Source organism: Nesoenas mayeri (assembly GCF_963082525.1).
Source record: "Nesoenas mayeri genome assembly, chromosome: 1".
Lineage (NCBI taxonomy): Eukaryota > Metazoa > Chordata > Aves > Columbiformes > Columbidae > Nesoenas > Nesoenas mayeri.
Genome location: NC_137541.1, coordinates 145169226 through 145196616, shown reverse-complemented (window position 1 = coordinate 145196616; position 27391 = coordinate 145169226). Strand labels below are relative to the sequence as shown.

At 40.9% G+C, this 27391-nt stretch overlaps 1 protein-coding gene across 9 annotated transcripts in view; it reads right to left on the bottom strand.

Annotated features, from left to right (window-relative positions):
* Nucleotides 1-27391, bottom strand: part of BBX (BBX high mobility group box domain containing) — a 142550-nt gene that overhangs the window by 92307 nt on the left and 22852 nt on the right. For 4 of the 9 annotated variants that reach the window (XM_080364098.1, XM_080364105.1, XM_080364106.1 and 1 more), the window contains exon 4: nt 19906-20023. The exons of 4 other annotated variants lie outside the window; for them this stretch is intronic. The gene's annotated coding sequence lies outside the window, so the exon portion shown is untranslated. Of the gene's footprint in view, nt 1-15635; nt 15701-19905; nt 20024-27391 lie in introns of those variants that run through there. One more of the 9 variants, XM_080364104.1, reaches the window with a different exon arrangement.

Genomic DNA, 27391 nt, shown 5'->3' with positions numbered 1-27391 from the left:
AAGGCTGACAAAACTGAAGGATCCTGAGTAGGCTGAAGGACAATGCTTTTTTTTCTTCCATCAGTACCACACAGAGCAACTCAACCCCTGTCATCCATCAGTCCTGCATCTCTTCCTCAGCAAGTCTTTGAACACCATGAGGAACCCCATGTTATTAACAAGAGAACCACCAAGGATGATCATAGAATTGTTTTGGTTGGAAAAGACCTTTAAGACCATGGAGTCCAATCATTAACCTAGCACTGACAAGTCCACCTCCAAACCATGTCCCTAAAAGCCTCATCTATAAATCTTTTAAACACCTCCAAGCATGGTGACTCAATCACTTGTGAAACTGATGCAGCGGCTGGTCACGACCCTGACACCACTTGCAGTAATTATTGCATTCTTATTAAGAGTTGTTTCAGAAAAGCTACTTCTTAAGTCTATGAGGCAGTAACTTCATCTCAATTTCTCCTGATCAATAAAGATTTTGTTACCCTGGAACGGAATCGAGCTACTCAGGATGGGATGCTGTCGCCTACAACCAGGTCTCTGGTGCCTGTGAGCAGGTGAGGAGCGCTGGAGTACCCGAGACCTCCCCAGGAGCCACCACACATGGCAGTGGACCCCCAGAGGATGCCCAGTCTCCTGGAGCAGTAGCTGAAGGCCAGGTAGACCCACCTGGATGGTCAACTGATACCCTGGGGCAGGAAAATGAATTCCAGCTTTTGCAGCATTGCATTTACACCCTGCCTCCCCCTCCTGTGGTCACCAACTTGCAAGCGCTTGCATTTGGGCTCCATTTCAAATAAACAAGTAGCCCCTGAGATCAACAAGAGGGAGCTCTGGTGGAGAGGCTATGCCTAGAGTGTAAAAATTCTCAAGATCAAGACTTAATAGCACGGCCTTTGAGCCTTCACTCGTTGCAGCACTCCTACTGACCTTGTGAAACTCTGGTGAGACAGGCTACACACAGAAGTTCCTGTCATGCAAGCTACAATTCTTTTGCAGAATCTGACTTCCAGCAGAAGGTCCAAACCAATAATAATAAAAATTATTAGTACTATTAGGAAAAGGATAAAGACTATGGGATGAAGAACAAATGCATTTTGTCTTGGAAAAAAAAATAATAACAAGGAGAGCCAATTCTTTGCTCTGCCACAGCCTTTTACTTGAGGGCAGAAAGACAGGGAAAACTGCTTATAAAAATCCTGATTTCATAGAGGCTGCCACAGAAGAAAAGGAGAGTCATAGGGGAGCACAGTACACTCTTAAATATCATATCTTGGTGCTTAGCCAAGAGATCTGCAGAAGCCAAAACACAGCAACTCAAACAGGGATTAGCTCCCAAGGAGCTCCAAAAATGCATCAGGAAAACCTCTTTGCTCCAATGTGCTGCTCCAGGGTGAAGCACAGGCAGGAAAATGCATAACTGGACAAGTCGTTAGCAGTGGAGTTAAAGTGGGAACGGATTAATTTTTCTTTAGAGGTAGGTATGTATATACATATATATACATACATACACACATACATATATATGTATATATGTCAAACTTGCACTGAAAGAGATGAGCCTGCATATTAACACCAGACTTAGTCATGAAAGTTCTTTTGTGATTTTCTACTGAAGAATGGTATTTCTGTCTTAAGATGATGTGGTAATACTTAAATCCTTGTCTTAAGAACACATTTTGAAGTTACAGTGTGTTCTGAGGACATCGCATGGCAATGCAGTTGTATCATCTCATAATTAACTGTAATTACTACACAATCATTTCCAGACTTAAATGTAGTTAACCATTAACCTGTATTTGTAGACTGTATTTGCTGAACAGCATGGTATGTTCCTTCATTCCCCAGCGCTATGTAATCACACAGTTATACACCTTATCAGAGTGGTCAGCTGAAACAGTTTTTGTGGGGGTGGGAGGAAAGGCCACAGACACCTAGCTATTATTTGAACATTTTTTAACAAAAAGTGCCAGTTTTCTATAAAACTTTGTCAGGAAACAAAACAAATGAACATGCGGACTGCTGATTTTCATGCTTTCTGGACAAAACCCTCAAATCTCCACCTCCAGTCCTTGTGCATGTAAGAAGTAAGTAAGAAAGAAGTAAGGAGTAAGAAAAGCTGGCACTGAGACAGTTCTTCGAGCTTCCAGATGGATTTCCTTACTATTCTTCATCTGTATATGTACATGACTATTAGACAGAGAGCATACTTGAGTCTCCAGCAACTTATAAATGTAATTTAGTTGTTTCTTCCATAACAATGAATGTATTGTTAACGGATTTGTAAATGATTTGCAGCAAGATTCAGCTGCTGTGAAAAATATAATACAACAATATAGAGTAAAGAACACTGTATTCAGTACTTATTAAGCAATCTTGCAGTGCAGATAGTCAACGGCAGAATGCAGAGCATGACTACAGAACTCTTGTAAACACAAAATTATGCATACTGAAGCTAGGGTTGTTTGTTTTGGTTGGTGGGGTTTTTTGTGTTTTATTGTTGTTGCTGTTTGTTTGTTTTCTTAAGGGGTAATAATTAGGTTTGTGCAATCACATCTTTGGAACTTGCTCTGTATTCTGTCCCAAACTGAGGTGTTGCAGACCCCTCTTAACTTGAAAGAAAGTGCTTGATGCGGAAATACACCACAAGGTAAACTGAGATAGCCTATCAATCACGCAGATATAATGGCTGTTAAATTCAAATAAATATAAATTAGTGCATTTCAAGTCTGTTTTGCTGCTTCTTTACATTTCAGAGGGAGTAACAAAAGCAATTTAGAAATTCAGAACATACGCCAACTAATTACCAGCAGGACTCCACTTCCACGCAGGATCCACTGCAGCCCATCTCAGGCTGTAAAAGCCCAGCTACAAACTCTGTGTCTTTGGAAACTCAACCTACAACTTTTGGCTGCTTGAGAAAGACTGGGCTGCTGGATTGGCCAGCCTGAAGTGTCTCTTGGAGGTCTCCAATACCACCTTATGCTGCGTTTCTGCTGCAGTCCCAGTTAGGGAATCAAGCTTTATTTAATAAACACAGATTCTTTATCCTCCTTACTACATAAGCAAAAGTGAATGTATTACCCTGTTCAGCACGATGCAGTGGCACAACTCAAACAGATCGTTTAGTTGCAAATCACCTGGAAAGACTATGCTGGAAAGAAGCCAAACTGAGATTACAAATGACTTCAAAGTATTCTCAATAAACCAGCATCAATATCATTCTAAAATGACGTCTTAGTGCTACCAACTATTAAGGCATTTCAGCACTCTTCTCCTGTAGGTTTCCTGTTCCGAAGGCCAGGAAGGGTAAAGACAACAGCAGAAGTTTGGTGTCCCTGGCTGGGGAGGACTTCTCATGCGCCGTGGGGTGGCCTCGGCAGTTGCTGCACAATGCACTGGAACAGGCTTTTACGCCAAATCCAATTCTCAGCAGTACAAAAAGCATTCATCTTAAAGCAGCTTTGGGAGGATAAGGAAATCTAATCCTAGAGGGAACCCCTGTGCCCATGTACAATGGAAATTCCACCCACACCAAAACAATTTTCTGGATGCACATCAAAGAACATACCCTCTTCAGAACGAACGCTAAATACACCCGTCTCAGAACTGTGTCAATATTGGCGCTAGGAAACGAAATCTGACTTCTAAAACTGATGCTGGGAAAGACTCCAGTTGTCAGAAACTTAATGAAAGCTCTAGCACAATGTTACCTGCACTTCAGTCAATAATAATACTGGTACAGATCTTTGCAAAACACAAGGTTAAGGCATGAAAATATCCCAGGGTTTTTGCAGGACCAATTAAAAGTTTTAGGAACTCTTGTTTTAAGATACATTCAGCGTACAGTTACCTAACTCAATACATACACAAAAACGGCAAACTTCTTCAAAGACATTTCCAAACAGCCCTCAACAGGATTTCAAGTCTACAAAATTAAATCTTCATAATCAAATGCTTGTATTTCAGGGGAAAACTGCTGGACATGGATTAAGAAGTAAAGCTTCAGATATTTCTTACCCTAAATCTAGTAACTTGTGTAAGACTGCTGTACAATCTTTTCTCAAAGCAAACTCTCCCCTTCATTCAAAAAAGTTTCTCAGACTCTGAAAGTTTTTGTTTGTGTGCTGTTTGTTTGTTTTTTAAATAAACATAATGCAACCCTCATTACCTTCCTCAGCCCGACCATTCTCAGTACTCCCTTCCCTGGGTGTTTGCACAAGATGACATAATGTCGCAAATGACACCAACTGACCATCCTGAAAATTTACTACTCTAAGGGTTGGAACAAAGAAGTATCAAAGGCACTGGCTATTCTATCACCACACCACAGTTGACAAGGAAGAAGCAGAGAAGCACACGGAGTCCTGCGAGCTGGAGGTCTGCAGAGAGACGGCGGCACCTTGCTCAGCCTGTTCCCTGCTGTTGTCAGTACCGCTGCGCCATTCAATTCAGCTGCTCCAGAGGGAGAGCTGAACATTAAATACAATCCCACTCGCGCTCCCGACTGCTGCAGCAGCCCAGCTCACTCCTGAAATGCCAGATGCCCTCAGAGCTGATAACCTGTGCACATCCCAGCACCTCACTCAAGGCCCGGGAGAAGAAGAGGGACCTGGCAGAGGCTGGGGGAGACAGGACCAGCAGACATGCGCACACACGAATGCCTCTCCCTTTGCATCCTTATAAATAAAATTAAGCCGCTCATGTCATTTCCACTGCCAGATTAGCTCAAGCACGGTACATTTCCAATTCAGCTCATTCACCTCACTCTGATCCTTGCTGCGTGCTGTCTTCTATTCATATCTACAACCATCACTGACAGCAGCAGGAAAAGTACCATAAATCCAACAATAAAACACTTTTAAGAGTGAGAAGTTAATGAGAAATACAGGATTAGGTTTTTTTTTTCCTTTCCTTCACTGTTTTTTAAAATTTTACTAGCCTGATATTAACATGCTGCAGGCACAGTTACTACTAATAACTTTATTTCTCTTGCTGCGCATAAGATTAAAGCACTGAATTCACCCAAATGAAGTAACCTTAAATAAACGGTGATCACCTTCTTCACTGCCTTGCCCTGAATCTTCCTCCTTGACCTTTCAATTAAGCCAACCAAGGGATCTCCTTAGAACTACAGCTTTTAAATAAATCACAGAAATCTAAGGAAGCAAGTCAACAGAATATGAAGTGTAACAAATAATGAAGTAGCAGCAAGAAGGATGGAAATTATTTTAGAAAGTTTCAAAAACCAGTTTCCTTATTTCATTTTTTTCTCATCATTTTTATCATACTTCATTTACAAATCATTACGATCAGTTGAAACTGCTATAGCACAGCTCTAAACTTAAAAATCTTGAAGTATGGAATCTCAGTGCAGAAAATAAGGTGTAAGGGAAGGATCTTATGCATGTCTGTCAGGGTCTGCGCATTTTGAAAGTGAATGAGAGACAGGGGATGTTTCCATATATATGAAGAATTGCATGTACTGCACACACATCCTAGATGCATAAATAGGAAGTAACTGAAAATCCCATGTAACAGCTGCTTTTATATCATGTCTTTGTGACACATTTGAAGAACTAAAATCAACATGCCACTGGGTAAACATAATCCTCAAAATAGATGTAGGTTTGAGTCAAGAAAATTCTTGTCCTGGTTTGCAAAGATTCAATCCAGAATTGTGTTTTTGGAACCTAATTCAGAAGGGGTTTTGGACTTATCAACAGGTCTTACGTATTTAAGAGAGAAAAGGGAAAACTTTAGCTGAAGAAAACCTCCAAACATGATAGAAGCGGAAAGGCTGGTATGCCTGACCCTTACTTAAAAGTAGATATACATTCTTAATGTGTATTAAGTTTAAAAATAGGACTAGCAGCATGCTTACAATGAACACGGAAGTACTCTAACATTACAACTTCAAGGAATAATGTAAAATCTTCACAGATTAAGCCACAGTTCAGGGCCAAGTCTAATCTCTATGGGATTCTTGGTTGACCAAAACAATTTCGAAAAAAGAAATATTATTAGACATGTGCACTATTGTTTTATCCAGCACATACTTTGCACCACGAACTAGTAATATTTAATGGCAGCTCACTGATTCATTATTACACCTCAGAAATAAAAATGGATGTCAGAGAAACACACAGAATGACAGCAGTACCACATCATCATCTAATTACCTTGATAAAGTGACTGTATGCTTAGTACAGACATTAGCAAACATATGTTTATGAAACTGAAGCATCATTTACACTGGCAGGTAGATTATTTAATCCTGAGCACTGTAGGGTGAGTGGACCCTCTGAATATGCAGTGAAATCTGTAAGGTGTTTCTGGAAATTCTGCCTGGGCCTTAATACAGTCCGTTCAGATTTTTTCCAAAGGGAAAGATGCAAAGAAGAAGCATAGATAGCATTATGTTGCTGCTGGTTTGGGTGGGGTTTTTTTGGTGGGTTTTATTTTTTTGAAAGTGTGCAAAATAAGAGTTGCAACAGCAGAGCTTGACATAAAACCACTTGTAACCTAGTCAACAAGTAGTACAACTTGTAAAATCAGCTTCTTCACATGTTCACTGCGTCAATAAATCCACCCTGACCTTAAGAAGGTCTGGACCTTTGTTTTGAAAATGCCTGAACATACGTATGAACAAACTTGACAAATCTGTGATTCCTAGAGGTCTACTATCCTGTAACTACTTCAACTCAAACTAAAAACCATGTTAACACTTCCTTCAGTTGCAAGATACATAACCTCTTTATTTCAGTGCATTTTATTCAGTATGGACCAAGAACAGACCCCTCCTGTACCAGCTCACCATCTCCCCAGCCTTTTTTCAGCTCCAAGTTTACCTACCAGCAGGCTGAAGGAGTCATCTAGTGGCCACAGATAACTCCTGCAGCCTCACAAGTTTCTGCAGTCTGGCTGTCAGGGCAAGACACAAGATTTTTGAACCCTTAACGCACATGCAGAACTGAAGAGAGTGCGCTGGTGGAACTTCAGCTGAAGGCCCAGTATCTGAACTGGGATACAGTCCTAGCAGCCACGTTCATGATGTTCTCTGTTCACATTCCCTATCATGCCTTAAGTGTTAAGTTTCCCACTTCCAACCCACAACAAGGCCAAATTCAAGTTCTGTCTTTCTTAAACATGCTTGGGAGTAGACATGACTGTGGTGTTTCTAAACCACATATAGTTCACTGTCCCTATTCAGGAATGGGCAAAGAGATTTTCTGAATAATGTCACTACACATGCAAAGCAGCAGCTCAAGTGACAGCCTTGCCCACCAATTAAAGAGCAAAGCATCAGCACAGCAAGCTGGCCCATCATACTCTGTTCCCATCCCTCCTCCACCACAAACTTGCTGTGTCTGTTTGGACAAAGCACCTAAATATTTAGGCAAGGTATCTCAGTCATGGAAGAACCATCTGTCTAATAACATGCAAAACTCAGGAAAAACTGTAATATGTTAAACAGGTACTTGAAGTATGACTTAGTAATACTGTTTATCAAAGTGGTTTTTTATCTATAAAAATCTTAAGCTTCATAAAAATTTGTAATGGTTCATCAGTTTTGTTCAACACCTCCAGTCAGGTAAGCTCCAGAAATTTATGGCAGTGTAACTTTATTTGAAGACTTCATATATTCATCCCTCAGATGAATTATCATTTCAACTATATTTGAAATAAAAAAGGGAAATATCCATACAAACACCTTAGTTTCAAACAAACTTGGATCCTGATCCATTTTTGTTACTCTGTGTTAACTTGTGTCAGGTGTTGAGTGACTGAAGTGCAGGCACCTGACCCAAAAGCAAGATAGTCCTAAGTTTCTTTTTGTTTCTGGAAATCACTTTGCTGCAACACTAATGTCAGGCTCTGGAAGGACATGTTGCTACTCTTCCTTCACAAAGTAGAGGTTGATATATAACTATTTTCTTTTAAAATGCTTGCAGTGTTGCTCAGAGGTACCTCTAATGCAGTGAGCATCAGGTGTTAAATATCCCCTGCCCCCAGCTATTTTCTAACACACACAATCTATGCTGTTTAATATCTTATAATTTCATCTCATCAGCAGTAGTACCCTCCTAGAAATCAGTAACTACAGGTTCTTCAGATGCCTCATGGATGAGCCAAAAGACTTCCTTAAATTCATATTCAACCTCTCTGTGACTCAGAGCCTCCATCTGCCTCTATCACCTCAGTCAGAAAGGTGTCACCTAGCTTTCTTCATCAATCCTATCAATCACTTGGGTAATTCAAGTGAAAAGTGCTATAAAAGTGCAAATTATTGCTAAGGTATTGTTAAGGAGCTCTGACTTATTTCAAGCTGCAGTTGAAGGTGGAAAACGGTACAACCACACCAACAGGTGAAAGAAAGAAAGAAAGAAAGGTAAACCTTGCAAGCCTTAATGTCAGAGTTAAATAGAAAAGGTTCCTTCAGAATGGTGTGGCATGAGCAGCAGATAAGTGATGCTTGAAGCTTCTATTTAGCCCAACCACCCTCTGGTCTCAGCTGGCAACACCTCCCCCTTGCTTCAAAGGTCTAGCAAATCAGGCGTTGGTCAGATCTGCCTTACATGTGGGACCTGGAGAAGGACTGCCTCTAATGGCTCCAAAGCACATTTATTTCTGGAAGGAGGGGAACATCTTACCCTTTTAGGTCAGTACATCACCAAGAGCTGTTTTCTTGCCACTCACTGCCCATGGCCCCAGTCATGGAGGTGTTGAAGTTAGCAAACAGTTCTGCAGCACTCCAAGGTCTGCATAAGGAAACCATAGATCTATTTTTTTAGTTTTAAACAGGCTAATTTGTATTCTCAATAAAAATAATACTGATATTCTGCAGCCTTAACTGGCCAACAACATATGAAGGGTAAAAACACTCCTCTCTTAAGACTCCCGCACAAATTTAACCCATTCCAATTTTATTTCTTAGTTTATGTACTTTACATTTAAGATCCTCTTTGGAAAAAGCAATGAGAAAGGACGTTCACTGCTGGTCTAAAACAGCACGCAAAAAAAATTCACTGATGAAATGAGTAGTAGACGCCTACTGATTTATACCATGCTAGGGCAAACCACATTGCCCTGTCTCACACCATGCTTTCAGTGAACCGCAAACACCAAATGAGGAGCAGTAACAAGTCACTCAAGCCCACTTTGTCCTGCTACTACAAGAAAGACACACACGCTTTTTATACTACATGCATATACATACACACGAAGACATATGCGTGTACGTGTCTATGTATCTACACACACTTTTTTTGCAGGTTCAAAACAAAGAGCACACAGCAGGCTGCTTTGTGAAGTAGCCATGCTGAAGAAAAATAGTGGCAGAGTGGAATAAAAAGACAAGAAATTGCAAAATACCACAGCCACTCTTAAAATATCTACCCACCTTTGTGCACTGAAATTAAAACGTCAAGCTCCTTCTGGAGCTTCTACTACTTCTTAATATGCAGATCAGCCAAAGCATGGCTACACTTAGTGCTGCAAATACCTGACAGACTTCCTTTTGACAAAAGGTTTATTATATTCATCAGGCTTTTATGACCCTAAAAGACAGACGTAATTTGTCCTTCCTCAAGGTCTTACCAGCAACTGCCTAGAAAATCTGGTTCGCTGGGCAGATGCTCCCCTCTACCAGAGATGTTTCACAAAGACGGCGTATTATACCCATCTTTCAGAGATGGCACAATTTTATAGAATTATTTCCAGGCATAATTTAAAGAGGCTGACCATCTTAAACACATTACTGACTGACGCCTAAGCATCTCAAGACAACCCCTCTTTGCACCTTAATTGCTCAGCAGAAATCAGCTAAAAAGTATTAGTCAACTGCTTTTCTCTGAGGGCCCTGCCCTCCTATCATTCCTCAGCTTGCTGACCTGCAGGACAAGCTGAAATACCTCTGAGAACTGCCATTAGCAAAGGATTTATCTGCTTTTATGTACATTTGTCAACCCACACAGCAGGATATTTAATGAAAAGCAAGAGTGCAAATTGCTGATAATTTTTAAAATATATTCACTTATTCTGAAAGCCCAGTTGGAAAGTACCTCTTTTTCCTCTGCCTAACCATCACTTCGCCAACGCAGCACTTTGGATTCCTTGTCTCACTAGAGGTCCACCAGAGACCAGGTGTCCATACCCGCAGCAAACACTTCCATGTGGAGCAGAACCTGCCAGAGACTCCAAGTCAGACATTCAGTGAAAGGTCTGATTCAGAAAGCCTCTACCACAGTCTTATTCCTGTGATCATTTTGAATAAACCATAAACAATAACATAGATGGGAAGGCCTCAGTTGTGGTGTTAGAATATATCAGAGGCTTTTTCAAACGGGGCCTGGCTAGCTGGCTGCCTTCTTGCAGCCGTGAAGGGGGAAGAAATAGCTTCAATCTAGTAACTTTTTATGGGCCCTGATTAACAACCACCTGTTTCTTGAGTGAGTTCCACCAACACAGGAGGTACTACCACTGACTGAGATTTTTGTCCGCACACACAGGCCCACGTGGAATTTGCTTGCAGTTTTACCTAGGAAACTTCCAAGTGTTTACAAACCAAATTGCTATTTCTGAGTTACTCTATACACTAACAAGCTTCAAGGGGTACCAACAGCCACAAAAATAAAGTAATTTAGCCAACTATGGAACACTTACAGCTATATTACTATCATTTTAAACTTAAAAAGCCTACATTCCTGTAGCCAGCTTGGTACAGGAAAACTTAGTTAAATTATTTTCACTTCTCTTACAGTTTCACTTTTGAATTAATTGGGGAAACAAACATTTTACTCAAACATCTACATAAAAATAGCCCTTCAATTCAAAAATATTTTAACTTTGTAATATAACAAACACTTTTACCTTACAGTAGTGATCTAACAGATGAAAGGGGAAGGATCCATTTTGAGCAGCTCTACTTCGCAGTGAATCCTGCTCATCTTTAGTTGAAATACACAGGTTTTTCCAGTGGCATCTTTTGGTACTGCTTTTTGAAAAAAAATGTCCTCTTTGTAGCATTAGCCCTCATTACAAAAAACACATCCCGTCATGCTCAAGCTTTGCATCTGAAAAATCTCAGATGCTGCCCAGGTTTCTGCTCAGGTTAGCTGGCCATCAGGGAAGACTACGTCCCGTGGGAGCACACCACACCAGCTCTCTGCACCACCCTCCACAGCTGTGACAGTGCTTCCCAGTGAGGCTCTCCCAGCATCATCCCAGACAGAAGCCCGTGGAGAACGCTGCTGCCGTGACACCATCTCCATGTGGAGCGGACACAACGCTGTTAGAAGGTGCTGCAACAAGGGCAGTAACTCCATGTCCTCACCTGCAAAAGTTGTGTACTTGTAGAACCACAGTCATGGCCCAGCTGCATCAGCTCTGGAGGTGTTAGGCTCCTTGTATTCTAATTTGCCTAATAAAGAAAGCATTATTCTTGTGATTTACTCTCATTAACTAGCTTCTCCAATTACAGAATTTCCCTCCAAAAAAAAGATACCATCACACCAAACTGTCTTTTTTTTTTTTTTTAATGCTTGGGAGTCCAGGTAGTTCTTTCAATCCTTCTGGCTATATAAAAGCCAACTGAATTTCATGCTGTGCAAGCCTGATAGCAACATTTAAATATGTTTTCCTTCTCATCCTGAAACTATAATTCTTCCCACAAATACAATTTTTGTTTTGTATAAAGTTTTAATCAGACAGCATCTTTTTTGTAGCTTAAGGTACTCTAAAGTATCACTCAAAAATCTGAAGAGTTAATGTGCCACATTTTGCTATGGGTTTTCAGTTTACTTTGGTATGGCAAGGGAAGGAGTAGAGATGCTATTTTCAAATCTTAACTCTACTGTCTGAACAACCTCCAAGCAAAGCAAACATCGATCCTTTAATCCCTCATCAAAATCCACTAGCACAAACTTCTGTACTTGCACAGAGTCTCACAGAGGGTAACAAAGCCCTGAACAAATGCACGGGTCTACACTAGCAAGTCTCAAGATTGGATCTTTATCTTGGGATGTAACATCTGGCTACCCTAGTCAAAACACAGCCCCAGGGAACTCATGTAGAAATATTTATTGCTGCTTTTTGCCAGCACGTAACACACATAACAAAAGCTTGAAAACCACTAACAAAAACTTCCTTAACTCCATAAATCACAGGCAAGCAACAACCATCACCTTGCTATTTAAAACAAACAAAACATATTATAGTACTGACCACACATATGTACTCTTCTTACAGGCCACTGGAGGAGAAGCTAACGCATTTAACCAGCACCCTGAATCTGTAGTAAACCAGTATTCTGCATCCACATGAAGCTACCTTGCTAAAATCACTTACCAAACACACTCACTGAAAGTCTCATGTAACTTTTAAGCACAGCCCGACACGTAGTGTGCTATGCTGGGTCACAAGAAGGAAAACCATGCAAGGCAGCACCTACTTCAGGAAGGATCACGGGAGAAAGATAAAAGCAACATCACAATTAAGACATGTTATCTTCAGCATCAGTAACTAACTGATGCTATCTGGGCTGGAAACTATCCAGACTGCAAAATCCTATTTAGAAGATGCATATGTCCCCAGTAGAAGAAATATTGACAACAGTGATACATCATAGAGATACATCCTCCTTCCCTTGCATTTTACTTAGCCTGCCCTTAAGGCTCTAGCCTGACAAACAGTTAAGGTAGCATAGGTCAGCTCTGAAATCAAAAGCAGTCCTGTCCCCTGTCCCACTTACATTGCCCACACTCCTGGAGACCCCTGTCTTGGGGCAACAGAGGTGTAGAGTTCTCCAGTCTAATTCATGACACAATATATGACCCACCCAATGGCGGTCAAGTATATCTTTAGTAGACAGAAAATGTTAAGCTAATAAAACCCATTAATTTTAGCTATGATCAGTCCTCCAATCCAGCTCATTACACAACTGCAAAAACACTATTATGGCCCCATGGGGTAGGACGCAAGTGTCTGAGGCTGGGATTGTTTCTTTCAGTGACAGTGTCACCATTTAAACATGGCGCTTCACTACTACCTCTGTCAATTAAGTCTTATTTGCTTCTTTGTCAGGGAGCTGTAGTTCAACTAATGTATTGTATCTTTTAGCTATGTTCAAGATGTGGTCAGCATTACATGTGTAGTGAACTGAAGGTGAAACAAACCTCTGGGCGCGATACCTTTCACTCTTCCTGCCTACAAATAGAGAGCGCTCATTAATATCCTTGTGGTCTCTCCAACAGGGAAGAATCCAACTTGCAGACAGAACTTGCCATTCCCCTTCAGTGCACTCCAAAATAAATTAACAAGTTTCCACAAGTCAACAGAAGACCAGGTTGCCAAAATGTGATAGAGAAGTAGCAAATGACAGCCCTAGCTGTCAGCAAGGCCAGAAAATCACTTATAAGCACAAAATTTAGTCACTGATAGGAACCCTTGGCCCTACTGATACAGGTTGGATTTTTTTTACAGCAGCCTCTTATCAATCAGTCTGAACTTGTGAAAAATAAGTACAAAATCAGTAAAACAGCAAAGAAGTCCAGCAGCTGTTGGGCTTGATGCGTAACATCATGCTTGTGTTCTCAGAGCTGCAGAGTTTCTCTACCAGCAGAGTGCAAGTAAAAAGGCAATAACTTTGGCAAGTAAGAGTTGGGTATCTGGGTCCACATGGGATATAAATTTCCATTTATAGAATAAGCACATTTCTCACACATTTATTGTGGAAAAATCAGCATTTAAAATCATCTTTAGAATCAGCACACTGAGGCAAATGGGCATGCATCACCCATCTAACATACTGATACAAACAGCACGTCAAAGGTCTTTGACCACAGTTTTATCCCTCATAACACAACATAGGGTTAATTTATTGAACACAAGTCTAGAGAAAAAAGTAGATTTAGCAGCAATGAACACAAATTGCATGGAGGCAAAAATCGCAGAGTGTAATATACACAGCACCTGACACCAAATACAAAAAATGGAGGGCCATACTTGGCTGAAAGTTTTATTATTACTTCCTATACAATGCTCTTCCACCACTACCACAGACAGCCACAGACTGGGCAATAAAAGTGGTCTGTTGTTTTCTCCTTTTGACCTTACACATATACCTACAAAGCTGTTCAATTACAAGTGGTAACTGTGGCCTAGTAATACAACACACTCTTAACAAAATACGCTCCGACTTGACCTGCAACTGAAAGAAGTGCTAATTTCCACCACGGGAAAAACAAAAGAAAGTCAGTTATGCCCCCAAATACTATCACAAATCAAACTCCAGTTTCTAATTTACCATACCTCTTCCATCAACATGCATCAAACTTTGAAACTGAAGTCTCCTCAGAACTGATTTCGGCACAGATACTGAGGAACTTCACTGTCAGAGAAGTATCCCCCACTCCCACAATTAATCAAAGACTAAATTTGTTCCATTTTATAGCGGAACCAAGAATTCAAGTTGGCATCATAAAAAAACAGTGCTCCATCGTCTGGATTAAGAGCACAAGCAATTGCAGTCAGGCCTCAAGCTTGGGACACATCACACCTCCCACTACCCTGAACAACATCCTTCACTTCTTCCTATTGTCCACTGTCACCTAGGGAGCAGTTCAGACCTGCAGCCGTGCCCTGTAGCTGCTACGGCACCATTCAAAACCCAGCTGGCCGACCACAGGTAGGCTTTTTGAACAGCTTCTTATGAAGAGTCCTCTGCAAAATCACGCAGGGCACCACAGTCAGAACAGAGTTGTCCCATTAATCTGATTGTTAACAGGCAGTAATGAGAAGGCAGCAAAAGAAGGGTACCGCAACACACAACACAAAGTAAGTAGTAACCTGACACTAGTTACAGATTAATTATTTTGGAAGTCCATTAGAACCTACACCATGAACGATGCTTGCCTGTTTAAAAAGCTGAAAGTTAGTTAATGAACCTGTGGTATTTACATCCTTCACTCCATAAAGAAAAAAAGTTTTAAAAAATTAAATTAAAAAAAAAAAATAAATCACAACAACATAGGAATAAGCATTTCTATGCAAGTTGCCTGTTTGATGCAACTGAGATATTCTTCCAAGCAACCCGCTTTATCTCAGTCAACCTGTTTTCCATCCTGAGGGATGGTCGGCAACTGTATTTTTTTTTTTTTCTTTTCCTGTGTATAATTTTCTTTCCACACATTATAAAATTGTGTTATTCCCATGTATACATCATACTATTCTAGATTGACATTTATTACTAAATCACTGTAAAGTCTCTTTCTGGCATTATTCAGTCCATCTAAAAGTTCTGAAACTACCTGAGTGGGGTTTTTTTGTTGTAAGTTGTTTGAACCCTACCTTTATGATCTGTCCTTTATGGTTAGATTTGTGCCATATCTATCCACAGGTTTCAGTAAAAGAAAATCAAATTTACACACTATAAACTTTCATTGACTACAGTTCTTTGCTACAGCAGAATCCATCATTTCCTGCGTATACTCCATTACAGTATTAGCAGGAGCAAAAGCATCTAATCAGAGAGCGTAACAACACAATTGCTCATTTCTTGTTATTGAGCCGGGGTAGGTTGTGACTCGCGGTTCCACCTCCAGCAACTCCCTGGACCTACTCGATGTAAGAGCGGCACTCACCTCCTTCGCCTTCCAGGGTCACAGAGCTGGCACAGAAATGTTTTCGGTGCAGCAGGCTACCATTCTGCCTACAGCTCCGGCTCGCCGCGACAGAAGAAAAATCACCATCACACCGCTTTTTCCCGCTTGGTGTGTTAGCCTGTCAGAAAAAGAGCCCGCAGCCACCCATAAAAATTAACTCCAGACCGATGAAAATAACTCTTTCAGGGGAGGAGTAACCGCGTCGTGAGGAAAATGAAAAGCAGGAAGCTGATCTCAGCGGCGCGGGGAGCGCGGGCGGGGCGGAGCGGAGCCGCGGGGCGAGGAGAAGCGGAGCCGGGACTCGCCGTTCCACGGCTCGGCGGCGGCGCGGCCGGACCCCGCCGCATTACTGAAATGCCAGCCTCACGGCTCGCTTCCCGCCCGCAGGACCCCCTCCCCGCACACACGGGCACCCCCAGCACCCCGTACACCCCCGCCCCCGGGGGCCGACGTCAGCGCGCAGGTAGCCGGGCCCTGCGCAAGCGGCCGCCCCGCCGGCACCGCCGTGCCCTCCCCGGCCGCTTCCCCGCCGGCCCCGGCCCGGGCCGGGGCTGCCCGTGGGTGCCGCCGCTGAGCCCGTTTTTCACGCGTGAGCCGGTTCGAAAGAGCACGTCCTGCGGGAGCGAACCCAAGTCTCCTGCGGCTGGAGGAAACTCGTTCTGCGCGTTAAAAACAAGGTGGTGGTATCTTCTTAAAGATCGGACTGCCATGTTTTTTGTGCCTAACTAACTTCCTTTAATGAAGTTATCACAAAAACAAAACAAAAAAGAGGGAGTGGGGGTGTGTATTCTTTAGGAAAACAGCTTAAAGAACCGAGACGCTTTTCAGGCTAAAATTGAAACCGACACCAAGCTGGGCTTTAACTCAGTAGCAGCATCTCCCTGCTCTGCACAAACCTTCTCTCCCAAAGGCATCCACCAGCCCCACCGAGGCTCCACCCCAGCAGGGGCAAGGCAGGACACTGACTCTCCTGCCTGCCCTCCTGCCCCCCGCAAGAGTCAGGGTGCACCCACTACTTTGCCACAGTGTCCCCACGTTCCTCAAGAGTGAGCTTTATTCGCATAATTAGGACGGCACTACAAAATCCCACGTTAAACAGAATGATATATAACATTCTAAATAAATATGAGCTTGGAAAACATGACGAGGTAAACCCAAAAAGATATAGGGCAAAGGTGGACTGACCACCACAGGAGCTATCAGCCATTGGTTCAAAAGAAGAATTAAAAGCCACAATGGAGAACAGCACATAAACAGATCTTAACACTCACACAGCCAGGATCTGATCTGTGCCTCTCAACCAAAAGCAGACAGTCCCTATGTGTTCAGTTTTTCTAAATGAGACCACGGAGATAACCACAGAGAGTGTTCCTACTTAGACACCTGTCTCGCTCTCTTTCAGATCTAAATGTTTTGCCTCATGAGCTCTGCACCGCAATATCTGCAGGTATTTTGCACCGGTGGTACAGAGGAGACACAGGAACAAAACAAAACAGTGTATCAGTTTAAGTGAAGTTCATACACTTTGGAAATTCCTGTCTGGTGTCTTCCACACCAATACTGACAGGGAAAGAGAAAAGAGAAGCAACTGTATCTTTACCACTTCTTTCATACATTCTCTTGTCTGCTCAATATAGGAACCTGTAGTATGTCTTTAACTCACATTTGAAGATCCCATTCCAGAAGATTATGAAACCCTGGACCTTTTAACAAAGCATTTAATGCCTCCTTTGAAATTCGCTGCATCTTGTCCACTTTTTTACATGTTTCAAACTATGTCCTATACTCAGTCTGCAGTCAGATCCAGACTGAGCTGGAGACATAATCACGCCCCTCGCTCCACCTCTCTGCAGAGCCCGATGGCCTTCACTTTCAAGAATGGACAGACAGGACCTGTGCCTTCATCTTCAGCCTTCCCCATTCACAGCCAGCCTCTGGTGACTGCAGTTACATGAACTCCTCAGACTGTAAGTTGAAGGTCACTGATGCAGACATACATCTCTATCTACAGCTACTCTGACGGAGTAGTCAGCTCCGACTGAGTGGATGCAAAGCCTCAGTCGCAGCAGTATCTGCAGGTGCAGCAGCAACATCAGCAGAGCCACAAGGAAACTAAAGGCAGCCTAAATCTCAGCATGCAGGCTGGGCCAAGCCAGCATACAAGCCACAACACGCCACATCCTATCCAACTTCATCTCAATGCCCTTTCTGCACTAGTGTCCATGTAGTTGGGCAGCTCTATCCCTTTTTATTCATATAGTGAGGAATGCCAGTTTCTCAGGAAAGCTTACTCCTTTTTTGGGGAAACTATTAGCACTGAAGTGACATACAGCTGCTTCCTTACTAACGAAACATATAAAGCCAGAACTATACCAGAACTGGGAATGTAGTTTATAGACTCAGCTGAAAAGACCCAGTGAGTATTAAAACCAAGAATCCACAAAACCTGCATGGGATACTGTGCTGGCAGTGATGCGTGAACAGTAGACAAGGTTAAAATACAGGAAGAGCCCAACTTAAAAGAAACAGCAAAGATATTCCCAAAACATTTTTTATATAGTTACTGTTACATAAATGCTAGGCTTCTCTTCAAATCAAAGCCAACACTTGTACAGCATCACTCACAGCTCTGCGAGTCCACCATACCAGAGATAAATGAGCTCACAAGCCCATCTCCAGTCCCAGGATTACTGTGTGTATATCGGAAAAGCTGTTTCCTACCTGCTTTATAGAAGAGAGACTGTACAGCACTGAGTATTGGTCTTCCCCTGCTATTCAAATTGATACTGAGTTTTGAAAGGGCACTTCTCAGCTCTCATAAATACCTTCCAGGTACGTTGTTGCTACACTGTATTAGCCTGTACACACCAGCCAGAGTATTTCATTAGATGCAGAAGAGCAATCTCTGGAACTCCTGACATGACACTCAAAGACAATTTTTTCCAGCAACCTAGAGAATACCAGAAGCACTTTAAAAATAAAAAAGGTATTTTTAGTTAATAAAAATTATTAACCCATTTATTAGGTTGACTTACACATGTTTAACTTCAGCAATGTACATCTTTAACAACAAAGGCACATCTTCAGTCTATCTTGACTTAGTAATAAACTAAATGTTTAAGCAAATTGCTATTATTTATTTTGCAAACAATTTTTTATAAGTGTCCTGGAAGACCCTGCTCTATCAGCCCACTTCAGCCTTTTACTGTTGAAAGCACCTCATCCTTAAGATGACAGTTCATACAAAGAAAGAGTTGGAGAGACACCCGTTAAAGTATTGCATTGTTTTCAGTACAAAAAGCTCGAATTTCTTTAACCCTGCCTTTCTACGCAAGCAACTTCCTTGAGAAATTAGAGTAGCATCTGCTTGTACTTCAGATAATTATTGTCTGCTGCTTCGCCCCTCCCAAGTTTCCTTGACTGAGGTCATCAAAATAACAAGTACATTATAAAAATCAAAGTTTACCATTTTTAGGATTTCAGGGGCAGGACTATGAAAGTAATTATTAGGCAACCATTCATCTCAAAGCAAACAGTTTGTGCTTAACGCTACCAAACAGTAAGACTTCTGTCATTATCTTTGCTGGCTAATGTTATTACCCTGTCCAGGGGTCTCCAACTTCAGTATAGATACAGCACCGGATCAGCAATTTTTACACTGTAGTCCTATGGGTCTGAAAAAGTAACTAAGAAGATTAGTCCATTGTTGGTAGGCTTACCTTCATTTTTCAGGCATCTGTATCATCTACAGGACACTTTTTTAGTGTTTTTAAAGTAACAATAATTTTTAGAAAAAGTTTGAAAACCCACTACTTTAAATTGTGTCAGCTTTTTTTCCTCACAGGGTGAATACAAATTTTTTGGAAGCTTGAAAATGGTCATGAAAATGGATCATCTAACATATAATCATCCTTCAGGTACTAAACAAGATAAAAACCTACCTCAGAAAGAAGGCATGAAGTAGGAAGTAGTAAGCACCTACAAGTATAAGCACTTCTATGCTTCAAACTCATTCACACACACTTAAAAGTCCAGGCACTTTCAGTCAAGTAGTTATTCTGTACTGTTTTATCATGAACTCGAAATCTTTGTATTGTTTAAGCTACAGTTGTCAAAATTAATTTTTATGTGACAATTTCTGATCTCTCATCCCTTACATTAAAGGCAGGTGGAAATTAGGCACCAAGTTGTCTCTATATTTATTTAAAACAAGTCAACCCAGAGATAGTTTGATTATGAATTTACTCACTCCATCAGTACATCTATCTTCTCTTGAACTGACATGACAGGATGACTTCTCCTGGCTTGTTACTCTGGTACTTTATGACCATTAAAATTACTTAGAAAGTGACCAAGATGGGGAACACCTGATGAAAGAAGATACAAAGGGAAAAAAGTAACACTGATGTATGGTTGCATGGTTGAAAGCTTCCTCCTGCTAACCAGAAAGGAAATACACCAGCAAATAATCAAGGAAACAAACAAACATTTTGAGAGCATATTTAAAACACTCCAAAGCCTAACCTGGAAGTGACTGTCAGTGAAGACATCCAAACAATTCCCCAATCAATCAAATTTGCAATAGCAGTCTGCTATTGTAATCTTGCCTTCTGCAAAATTCACAAAAAATGTGTGCTCACATACACAGAGTTTGCAGCAGTATCAATAAATTGTAATCCTCACTGAAGCTCCATATTTTAATCTCCATATATTATGAAGAAATACAATATTAATCACTAAACCAAGTCACTACTCAGCTCAAAATGGATACAAACTCCCAATTCAACACTTTTATAACTCTGCAATACCACATAGTTAATATAACACTAAGCAAATTAATTCATCAAACAGTCCAGAAAACACTATCAATGAACTGTGTATTCAGGAACAGCAGAATTGACATTTTAATGATTCCCAGATCTCAGCACTTCTTAGAAGTTGTATCAAATATTTTCATATATGCACATGTGCACACAAAAGCTTTCTGAGCTATGTAGTACATTAACAGTGTACAGGCAACAACAGATTTCCATCACCAGAAAGCTACTGCACAAACCCACACATCAAAAGTGTTGGAACAACTTCAGGTACAAATGTCATACACAAATAATGCATAAAATATCCAAGCCAGAAATCCTATCACACGCAGCATGCTGTCCCATCTTACCCCTTCCACTGTTAACCTGGTAAGTTAAAACCCAGCTCTCCTCTGCTATAGGTGAAAGGCACTCAGATGTAGCAGAATAAGATCCTAACTCTCCCTTCTTAGCTTTATTACCAGAACAAGACCCTGGCAAGTTTACAGATGGAGTTTACTTTTCACAATGTAAGATCACCTATTACCTGTAGCACAAAAACCCCACCATATTTCTGATATCAGAATTAGAAGAGTTCTGTCTAGTTTTTGCTTTAAGAATAATGAGAGCTGGTCTTCATGAGATTAAAATGCAAAACAGAGTTTTAAAAATAAAACTGCTTAAGTATAATCTCCTCTATTTTCTAGTTCTCCTATCACAAACAATTTTTTGGAAATAAATAGATTTCTGGTCTTTTAAAACAACCCACCAGTTTTCTTCCTAGATGTAGTGCTGCAACATTCTGTAAGCATATTCTTAAAAGAGATGCAAACCTTCAAAGAGCAGTTGCAAAGAAAACTATTTCACTCTGCTAATTTGCGTCAAGTTTGATGGTTCCTATCCTCCCTCCTAAATGGAAAACTAACTGTGATAAAATATCAAGCCCAATTAGAAACAGCCACTACACACAACTACTTATTTGAATGATTTCCTTTAGAATCCATGTAATTGTTTTCACAGAATCCTTTAGGGTTTGGGCCAAATATTGTCATTTTCAGGAAAAAAACTTCCTCCAGCTTCACATCTCATTCACTAAGTACTTCATCGAATTCAAATCTCGATACATATGAAAATAAATGTTTAATGCTGGAAAACCTCTACAGTAGCCTGAATTCTACATTCAGGATACACTTGTGATTTTCATCTTGTTAGAATATTAGCTTGCACATTAGAAAACCCACATTTGGCACTTATTTCAATATTAATTATTAAGACAGTAATAGAGTGCCATGTAAGATTTCAACACCAGAACTAGAGCTCACATTTTTGGACCTGTGTCCCACTGGTATCACATTTGCCAAAATCCCAAAGCTTAGCTTCGTTCTGGGCTGTAATCTATGATCTGTTTTAAGGGCCAAAAACCTGACGGACTTCTGTAGGCACGTGAAGAAGTTGGGGAACAAAGCGGGCAAGATTTAAAAAACAGGCAAGTGACTTAGAGAAACATGTTTTGTCCACATCTGTGGACAGCTGGCAGCTGTGCCAGCCAAAGCCAGAGGTGAGACGAGTCCCTGAGGCAGCACTATGCGAAAGAAGGAGTGAGCACTGAGGAGGGGTCAGGTCACTGCAGGTGAGCTGCCATCCCTTCTTGGTACACCCAGGATATATTTTCCTCTGCAAATGTGCTTTCTGGAAAAGAGAGCAGTGCCTGGGAAGCAGAGCTGTGGGGAGGACGGCTGGCCCCAGCCAAGGCCATCGCAGCTGTGAGCAAGGACAGAGGATTCCCCTCTGGAAACACATGGGGGGAGTTATGCCAGTAAGGAAATGCTCTGTAAATACAGTACCCAACATGTAAATCCAGCAGATAAAGTGAAATTTTCAGCCATCCCTGTGGATTTTTAAGACATCATCCAATCTTTAGCTGTTCTTTTGTTTTACCAACAGCTGCCTCATCTGAATGACTGCAAACAAACTGAACTCAAGGTGCTTCTGCAAACCCATTAACTAGCTTTGGATACTTGCAAGCTCACTTAAACAACAACAACCACCACCACAAAAAAACCAAAAACACTGTATCATTTCATTTCCACTAATAAGTGCTGCTTAAGATTTCATACATCAGGGTAAAACGCTTGCTGGAGCATCTCTAGTGATTAAGTCCACTCTTATCTGAAGACCTGACTCCAAAGCTGGACATGTGAATCAGTGGCTATCACATGGTCTTCTCTAGCTAATAGTTTCTCTGTGTTTTGTCAGCATACTATCTAAACCAAAAGGAGTCATTTTTCTCATTCAATTTTAAAAAAAAGAAAAAAAAAAAAAGTGATGCTTTTTCTTCTCTGGTCTGTGGTTTACTCCCCAGTGTTTCTGTGGGATTCTAAATCTAAAAAAAGTTTCAATTATGCAACACTTCACTTTACTATAAGAGAACACAAACCAGATTATCAACATTCAAAACTGCCGTTTTATATCAAACATGCAACTTCTCCCCCTCCAAAACCCCAAACTTAAGCACTTTACATTCTTGGTTCAGCCACCAAAAGTCAACGCACTATGTAAAGCATTGATGGATGCATATATAAATACAGCAAACCTCTTCATCACGGAAAATCATTCAAGTATCTTGCATTCAGGCCTAAAACACATCTGTAGGACACCACAGAGCAGGGTGGGGTCTCTTCCTGCAACTCCAGCATGAATGCAGGGAACACAGGTGCCAGCGTACACATTAGCTACCTGCTTGTATACACACAGTAATAGCATTAATATATTGTCCCTTCTGTAATATGCAAGCAGGTTTTTAGTTAGTTTGGTTTGTTTTGAATTGATAGGAAAAAAGGTTTAAGCTAGGCCACTTGTCACCAAAGGATGCCATGCTTTATAGATCGAAACTATGTCCTTGGTCTATGCAGAAAAGCAAGACTCTAGCTGTTAGGGTACAACGCTGGCTTGCCAATGACACAAATTCTCCTATTTCAGCATCTCTCCTGTACTCTTTAAGTTCCAAACACAGGTTAACAACAACAGCTATATAACAAATAACAAAAAAACCTCACACTGTGAAATGCGGTGACTGAAGAGCTGACCCACTGTTACTTTTGCTACCAATGCATTTTACACTGCCACAGAAAGGTACAACAGCTCATGGGAAACAGTAAAACTCCCAGCTGATGCTGTTAAACTTTAGAGAGGTCATCAGCTGCATCCCTGTATCTCTCACCTGGCCGACCACCACTGCTGCTCTTTGGGACTCTGCCTGGGACAGCCCAGAAGGAAGGGGGGCGAAAGCCACTGGTAGCTTTGGTGCTGAAGAGACCCAAGAAAGGGCCAGTGCACTCCTCTAGGAGAAAGAGACAGCTGTAACAAGCAACCTGGAGAAGTTCAACATCTTCTCCAACATCCATGCTTTTGTCAAAACGATTCCACTACTACAACTTGATCTTCTGACCTGGGTGTATATGTGGGTTGCAAACTTAACTGCATCACTTGTAGACCAATGCACCACACAAACCATACAGATATAATAATTCCCTGTCAACAGACACTTATTTAATTCTACAGCACACTAGATGCTGTACTTTTTTTCAATTTTATTTTTTCTATAAGAGAGTGGAGGGAGGATGAGGTAAAATGTTAAATATGACCTTGAAGGATTATGATGGTATAGGAACACATGGCTTGGCCCAAAAATTAGTCAGTCATCACATTTACAGTTTCTTTTAATTTGGACATACCTAACTTCCTTGAAGTCACTAAAGGACCAGTTTTATCTATTTAAGCAATGGGTACTAAATAGTTACTAAACTGACAGTTACACACTAGATACTTCAGACAAACACAGGTAACTTGGCCTTAGTGTTGACTTATGTCTGTATTTCGCATACGTTCTCAAGGACTCGTTTTCAGTTACAGCTTCTTTAAGGAAAGGCAGAAAAGCAGGGCAAAAATTCTACCCTAAGTACTGAAGACAATACGCTCATCCTCCCGCATCCCCCCACTCCTATAAACCCAAGAACAAGCCCTCTAATAAGCAAATCTTAACCAGTTTTCACTTTCAACAAAAACAAAACTTAATATAAAAATAAATACCAAGTTAATTGAATAATAATTTCCCAAGAGAAAGCACTGTTTTCAATATCCAGTGCTATAAAAGAAATCTATAAACAGGATTTGTGACTTGCCGGTGTAGGAAGAGCTGTTGTTGCAGTGTAACCAGATTTTGCATCTTGAAGGGATGTCTAGGACATGCCCTCATCCCGTATGACACCAACCCTCAACAACTGGCCCCAAAGACTCCAGATGCTTTCAGCAGCCCTGTGCTGCTGGACACAGAAACCTGATTTAAACCAACTAAGTAAGTCTAAGAAACTCCAGCTACAGCAGCCCAGCCCAGCCCTGCATGAACTAACTTACCCCTACTCAATGCAAGTTAAATTAGTATGCACAGAGCTCCATGCTATCACTGCCAAACCACTTCTGATACTTGTTCTACCTTGTTGAATGCATATCCAAGTAACTACAAAACTCAGTGGTCTACAACGCAGACCTGCATACCCTTAAGGTTTGAGATTATGCCAGGTTTTATCAACAGGTTGGATTTGAAAATGCTACATTTTAACAAGCTGCTTCTAAAAAGTTGGTAATAAAGAATCTTTTGAGGGTTTTTTGTCACTTTTGTTTTGTTTTGAAGAGACCCTGCATACTACACTCTCAAAATCCATCAAATCCAACTGCAAACCAGACTTGGAAAGGATGCATAAAACTCATAGCTTTGTTGGTAAACAGGCAGTATATCTGCCTGCCACTCTGGCTGAACTCCTTAGCTGTGTTGGGTATTCACCACAGACCAGTGAGGCTCTGCATTTTCAAGGTCACAGAGAAAAGCAAGCACTCAGCACCTCAGTAGGGGATCTGGTGGATGGATGACTCCAATTGTCCCTGAATTAACTAAAATCAACAGAATAGTTGAGACATTAAAGACAAGAGTTTGACAGATATGGAGGGAAGACCCTGGGTTTCCTGGAAGAAAATATTTATACTGAAAAGGCACACGTCCTGTGCAGTCATCTCCACCTCCCATCTCTATTTCCCCTAGTAATATTGTGATTAATTTGGAGTCATGCAGCAATCGCCATAATTTGCCAAACTATTCAGTAATCTTTAGCAGGCCTCCCAGTTCACTGTCATAATTTTAAGTGCACCACAAAGTAGAAATCTCCCATGATCATTTATTTATCACTGCTGAGAAACACATAGTGTCCCCCACTGTTCTCTGGAATGCTACCACTCTGCCCACTAAGACATATGTCACTAGACACTCTGGAGCCTTTTTCTGTATTGACTCTGTGGTCCAATTAAAGCCAGTTGCTTGCATTACTCTTTCTGCTCTTGGTATCATCACAATCACTGACTTTTGTAATAAACTTAAGGATCAAACTTTACCTTGTTATTTTATCCTGAATGTGCAGTGGTAGCAAACTCTGAGAGCCATGTGAAGGTTTACATGTTTGTAGCAGACAGGGACTACATTTAAAGAACACTAGTAAACAGATACCTTGGTAATACAGGATCTCCCACCTTCAAGTTTAAAACTGATTTCTTTTATCATATGTACATATGGGGGAGCGGGGTGAGTATTTCAAGTCAACATAAGTGACCTGTTGCTTCTCACTGAGTTGCAATGGGAATGAGGCACCTACCTCGCTCATGCGACTGAAAATTTCAAACAGAGGTAATGACAGATACAGCTAAGTTTGCTTCAATAAACACCAACTGCTTAATTTAGAGCTGATAGTAATTTAATTTAAATTCTAACTGATAGTCAGTTCAATCCTATTGGTACATAACTGTGTAAATCTTGTGCCTTTACAACCACATATAACAGACTTCAGTAGCGTGCTCATCAAATCCTAAATCCTTGCTTAATTATTCCCTTCTGTAATAATTATTTTAGGTTGTTTATGTAAGAACTAAAATTCTTTTCAAATTACAGGCAAGTGAAAGGTGTAACCATTGGAAATCACAAAATTTTCAGTATCAAAATTTAAGTATAATCTGACTGCATCCGCTAAAATTATTCAGCTCTGCCCTAACAACAAAGATATTCTTAAATTTCATGCATTCCTGCAAACAGGGATATAAAAAGAAATTCTTCTGAAGCTTCCATATTTTGGCAAGTCAATGGTATATGCTGCTCCTCTACAGCAGCTGCTAAAAAGGTTCATCTGTACATCTTCTCTTGTCACTCCTGTCAGTAAAACGAGGTGTAGGTATTTTACTGGACGAGGCACACTAGTGCAACAGGTCTGTAAGTCACTACAGAACTAACTTTAAATGTTCTTAAGTTGCTTTGACCACTGCTAGAAAAAGAAACAGCACTCTTTCACATACAGGCATGGAAGAATTTTCGTTCAGTTTACCTCATATGGCTATTCCAGATATCCCCATCATAAATGCTTATTCTTTCCTATGGCATAATAACATGCAACTGACACTGAGTGGGATGGGAGAAACATAAATTTTTTGTCAGAGTTATTTTTACTCCTAATATCTGTCTGCTGGTTAAGCAAGCTACCCATTCTCAATTTCACCTTAGTCCTACTGAATTGCACTGTCTGTCCACATAAACAAGGTTGTCCAAATTGCCAAAGATATCTGGCTAATATACAGATCTGCCCTCTCTTTCAAAGAATGAAAAAGGACATTTACTGACTTAAAATATCTTAACACAAATCAAGACATTTGTAAGTCTCAAAACCAACAACTTGCAGTCCACTGGATCAGGGCAAAGAATTTCATCTTACCACTGTTTGGTTCAGTGCTACTTCTGCCAACTAAAACCCTGAAGTCCGCAGATTTCTCCTAAGGCAGGCCAGAGAGATTTTTAAAAATGAGAGACTTCTAACTCAAAGTGCAAAGTTAAGCATGCATAAGTATATA